The 5,636-nt window shown below is 50.2% G+C and overlaps 1 pseudogene; it reads right to left on the bottom strand.

Moving 5' to 3' along the window:
- Positions 1-1,432: 1,432 nt before the first annotated feature.
- On the bottom strand, positions 1,433-3,147 carry LOC119366852 (annotated as a pseudogene).
- Between the last annotated feature and the right edge of the window lie 2,489 nt (positions 3,148-5,636).

The following is a 5,636-nucleotide window of genomic DNA, read 5'->3' on the forward strand; positions in this document are numbered from 1 at the left end:
ACGAAACAAACAACCAAATGTATTTTTTGTATTTTTGTATGTTCTATAACACACAAACACAGGACAAAAAGTAACACATTTTCATGAGCAACATACAGATCTAGCATGAAGCAATTACAATCAGTAGTTACACACCTCTCTGTTCTCTATAGCAACTAGCGGCTATAGTTGATAATCAAAATTTAGAAATCATATAGTGAGTAAATATCTCAATTTCTCTTAAGTTCTCTCTATTGCTGTTTCATAATCCTTTCCCGGAGACAACACTCAACAATAACATCATATGCACATGGTTAGCAAATAGACATCATATACACATAGCAGCAACATCCTATCCATATACCTCACTTTCTCGCTCTTGCTCCCTACTACTCAGTCTTATTCCTCTCCTAAGACAACAATCAGCAGCCGGAGTTGCATATCTGCATAGCAACAACAAACTAAATCTATTATATTCCTCGCTTGCACCTTCCCACCACCACACACACCTCACCTCCTCTTCCCCTCTGTCGTCGTCCCCGATATACATGACATTTATGTCTCCCATCATCTCCATGAGGAGACACTGGACATGCAACTTAAGACCTTGAGAGTCACTAGACCACAACCCATCATGAGCTGACATGGAGCTCGCCTGAAGGTCTACACCAACAACCCCGATGACATTCATTTCTCCTTCGAATTGTTCTGTTTTTGTTGCAGCTTTAATGTTACCAGCATATCATCATCATCATTCTCATATCTAAATCTTTCCTCCACCCATTGCAAGATGATGAGTCTATATGCGTAGGTAGCAGAAGCAGTCTTGGTCACTTAGGCTAATGTTGTGACGTGGTACTCACAACAGTGATCATAGACAAAGTAGCCCGACCAAATAAGTCATCGTAGCCGAACTAGACGATCCATGAATAGATTGCAACCGTATAAGTTGATTGACAAAATGGTAGATGGCAAAGCAAACTATGAAATGAACCATCACACCAAGACGCTTCGAAAACAGCTTAGCACTGCTCACAAGTTGCATGTCTTCATGGGACATGGTTTCTGATACACACTCTTCTAGATGGTTGTGCACACAACCGCCGGGATGAGATAGCCTTCTAACAATGGAACGAAATGTACCCGCTAAATAACACAGCAAAGTGATTTTGGCAATGTGTGAGAGAGGTTGCGCAGGAGACCGGGAGATCAAACCCGGCATCTGGAGATGAACTGATTAGCTTCTCTGCATGAATACTTCTTTAACTACAGATCAACAAAATGAAGTAGTAGTTGATGGTTACTTATTTAATTTTCATGATCCTAAATGGCAAAGAGTCCAATTCTCAACGAACCAATACTTGGCATAGGTCGGCTCGTCATGGTCACAAAACACATGTGTGCGAGCTGAGGGAAGGAGAAAAAAACAAGAACAGATGACAAAAAACACATGTCATGCTATATTCGTGGTATCTTACACGGAGATCCGTGCAAAAGAATTTGGTTTTTTCTTTTTTTTTCTTTCTTACATGTTATATATCATTTGACTTAGACTTGGTTAAGTCTTAGCCAATTGAGACCTAGCCACACCCAAACTAGATAGGTTCCTTGCCGGAGACGGCTGAAACCGACAGAAAACGGCAGAAGGACAAGCTTTCCGCGGATCTAGGCTCGGCTGCAACAACGGTAGAAAACAACTTTTTTATTATGCACAATCGTGCAGATTCGCGAGATGTTGAGATCTTTAGATGGATTTGGTGCATCGCGTGACACGTGCGGAAAGAGGCTTCTTCATCACCTTGAAGAAGGAATCCAGCTCCGTGAGGTCAACGGTGTCGGTGCCAGTCGGTGTCGCCCACTCGAACTCGCGCACGAGTGCAGCCAAGAAGCACTTCATGTTCACCATCGCCATGCCCACGCCGGGGCAGAACCTATGCCCCGCGCCAAATGGCATCATCCTGATCTGCTTGGGACCCGGCACCGGGCCAATGCCCTCCCCGTCGCCGCCGGCCAGGAACCGCTCCGGAAGAAACTCGTCGGGATCCTTCCATATCTTGTTGTCCCTGCCAATGTCTCCGGCAGAGAAATTGACGTAGAAGTCGCCGGCCGGCGGCGGCACAGCCATTCCTCCGACCAGCACCCCGACGGCATCAGCATGGACATGGCGTGGGATTACCGGCAACGGGGGGGTGCATGCGGAGGGTCTCCAGCACGACGGCATGCAGGTAAGGCATGCCTGCACCTGCACGGGAGACCACGCCGTCGTCGACCTCGCCGCGTAGCTTCTCCTGCACCTCCGGCTTGTCGACAAGGTGGGCGAGGGCCCATTCAAGGCTCGCCACCACCGTCCCCGTGCCGGCGCCAAGGAACTCTGAGATCAGCCGCACCATCTCCTCGTCCCTAAGAGCGCGCCGGCCGCCGTCCTCATTGGGGACGCGGAGATCGATGAGTGACTCGACGTACGGACGACGGCCGTTGTCGTCACGTGGTCGAGGAGACCGGACCGCCCGCCTCCATGCCTCGATGGGAGGGAGGAATAGCTCCTTGAGCCGGACGTCGATGGCGAAGAGCCTGCGCAGCCACCTCCACTCCTCGAGCTTCTCCATCACGGAGCCGGTGGCCGAGAAGGGCTTGACCAGCCCAATGGCGAGCTGGAAGCGTTGTATGACTTGGCGCATAGCGCGCACGTGGTCCTCGTCGACAACGTCACCGAAGCACAGGCGCGCGACGACCGAGAACATGGCGCCATAGAGGTGCTGGTGCAGCTCCGTCACCTCCTCCTGGCTTCCCCGGGGGCGGACGACAGCGCGGCGATGAGGCCCTGGACGGCCTCCCGCTGCAGCGGCGCGAGGCAGGCCAGGCGCGACGGGTGGAGGGTCTCGGCGGTGAGGTTGCACCGGAGGGCGCGCCAGTGCGGTCCGTGTGCCAAGGTGTTGAGGTTCTCGTTCCGCTGGCCGCGTCGCCGGGCGGCCAGGGCCACGTGCAGGCGTGCGGGCGGGCGATTCGAGAAGGCGTCTGCGTTCTCGACGAGCGCGCTGTGGGCGACAGCTGGGTCGCTGATCTTGTGCATGACGAGTGAGGGTGGAGGGGGAGGAGCACGGCCGCGCCGGAGGACGGCGAGGAGGCCGCACAAGAGAAGCGCGAGAAGCAGGAGGAGCTGATCCATTGATCTGCTGGAGCTAGCTGCTGCATGCCTGCAAATGATGGCGTGTTTCGATACTTATAGGAGTGAGCAGAGAGGGAGGGGGGGGCTCGCCGCGTCATTGACTTTTGATCGTTCCAACCATGAATCATGAATGGTCATATGCTGGGTGACTATCTCTGGGTGTGAGTGCGATATACAGGCATGCACGGCCACTCACACCCAACACTTGCCATTATTGTATCATCCACTCACACCTAACGAGTATGATAGGATGCTCCTCACACCACTCTGTGTTAGTGTTCTTTTGCTTACTTTTTGGAGTGCTCTCGCTAAGAGGGTGTTTGTTTTTAGGGACTTATTGGCTTAGGGACTTAAAAAAGTCCCTATAAGTCTCATCTAAACCAAACAGGAGGGACTTATAAAGACTTAAAGTGTTCATTTGGGACTTATAAAATAAGACTCTCAAGGAGGGACTTATAGGGACTTATAGTTGTAATATGGAACAAAACAGGTAGGGACTTTTTAGGGACTTGAGACTTATAAGTTAGGTCTAAAAAAAGTCCTAGGACTTATGAACCAAACATGGCCTAAATACACTAGCCATCAGTATTTTACAAATAAATACTTCCCCTGTTCCTAAATACTCCCTCCGTCCTAAAATTATTGTCTTACATTTGTCTAGAGACATCGCTGGGAGATGTTGAACTGGGTTTTCCCAGCAACAAATATTCCAGTATAGAGGGAGTACATATGTCAATCTATAAGTTCAAAGTTGGACGAAAACAAAAGAAATACGCATGCACAACTCACTTTTCGAACATACTCCCTCCTTTCCGATTTATAAGGCTCAATTCAAAAATCTCACCAACCAAGATAGATGGTGAATGGTGGAATATTTTTTGTAGTTTGCAAAAACACCCAATTAATGTTCTTGTTTTCCTCAAAAAATTATGTTTACCAATGCGTTAATTGCAATGCATGCATGCATAAAGTATATGCATTGGTCGATTTTGTCTTAATACTTGCATGCAATGATTTAATGCACCTTAAAATCTGAACATGTGATGGGAAACAACCAAATTGAGCCTTATAAAATGGAAAAACTTAAATTTTGAGATAAGTCATATAAACCGGAAAGGAGGGAGTATAGAGCACTGGAGGATGAAGCTATGAACTGCATGGATGCGTCAATTTTTGTTCTTGATTAAAACTCTCATAAAGCAGCAATTACTGCATGCATGCATCAGTTACTACATATGATGGGTACAGCAGCCCAGAATGTGTAGATCGGATGGATATTGTTGAGTGATCTAGTATATCCAAAGGCTACATTAATTTGGGTGATGTGACATAAGAAGGAGCTACAAATTCTTTGTAGTGGGGGTTAGCTATTTAGATATAGTAGATTTCAGTTTGTTTTGATAATGATTGTTGACACTTTAAAAATAATGCACTAGTTAGGGAATCTTTAAGGCGGACCCGTAAACCTCCCGCAGCCGTCTGGACTGGGCTGTCCGGATCGTGGAAGTCATCTAACGCCGACATGTATAAGTCCGCGGAGCAGTCCGGACGCGATTACCCCGCAAACCGGAGACAAAAGTGGGGGAGGTTTGCGGGAGTCCGGGCGGCTCCCAAGCCTGCTTGTGATCGCCTTGGCCCACCAAAAACCCGTCAACCGCCCCTCCTGCGCTTTTCTTCCGATGCACGCGCCGCTTACCGCGCCGCATTCATGCCGGAGGCCGACATTGATGTCGCAATGTGACCGAAGGGAGGGAGGGAGGGCGGCACTAATCGACGCGACTTCTCGGCGGCCGCCTCTTCAGTGCGGCGCACTAAAGTATTTTACCATCCCTTCGCCTGGTCCTCGTCGCCGCTATTTAAGCCGTGCACCGGAGTTGCACAGAGATGCACCCCCCTCCCCTGAGTTAATTGCACAGAAGTACCACAACTGGGGCATCACATGCAGATTGATACCACGATTGCTAATTTTTGCGTGTTAGTACCAACATTGCTCCAGGCTGTTGCAGATAAGGCTAAAACTCTATTTTATATGTATTGACGCTAGATCCGACAGCTCAGGCCCACCCGTCAGGTGCCACGCTGGCCAATCGCGCGTGCTCGCGCGCTGACTAGGACGACCCGCTCTCCAAACCTGACCCGGTCGCACCAGTTCGTCCCCCACCGCACCATTCCCCTCCCCTCCCCTCGACTCGACTCGAACCCTACTCCGGCAGGCGGCGGCGAGGGTGTCGACGGCGATGGTGACATGTCGTTCTGGCCTCCTAGCGGCCCGGCTGGCGTCGACGGCGATGGCGCGACGACTCCAGCTCCGCGTACTCGACCGAAGACGAGGAGGAGTCGATGTTACTCACCATGGAGCAGCGGTTGCGGTTGGCGCAGCTGTGGGTGGCGAACCCTAGCAACAGCCATGAGTTGACGCATGGACTTGGCGGCGTGCTGTAAGTACCCTTCTCCTCCTCCTCCTCCTCTGATTATTTATCCAATTGGGGAT

The sequence above is a fragment of the Triticum dicoccoides genome, chromosome 2B (genome assembly GCF_002162155.2).
Source record: "Triticum dicoccoides isolate Atlit2015 ecotype Zavitan chromosome 2B, WEW_v2.0, whole genome shotgun sequence".
Taxonomy (NCBI): domain Eukaryota; kingdom Viridiplantae; phylum Streptophyta; class Magnoliopsida; order Poales; family Poaceae; genus Triticum; species Triticum dicoccoides.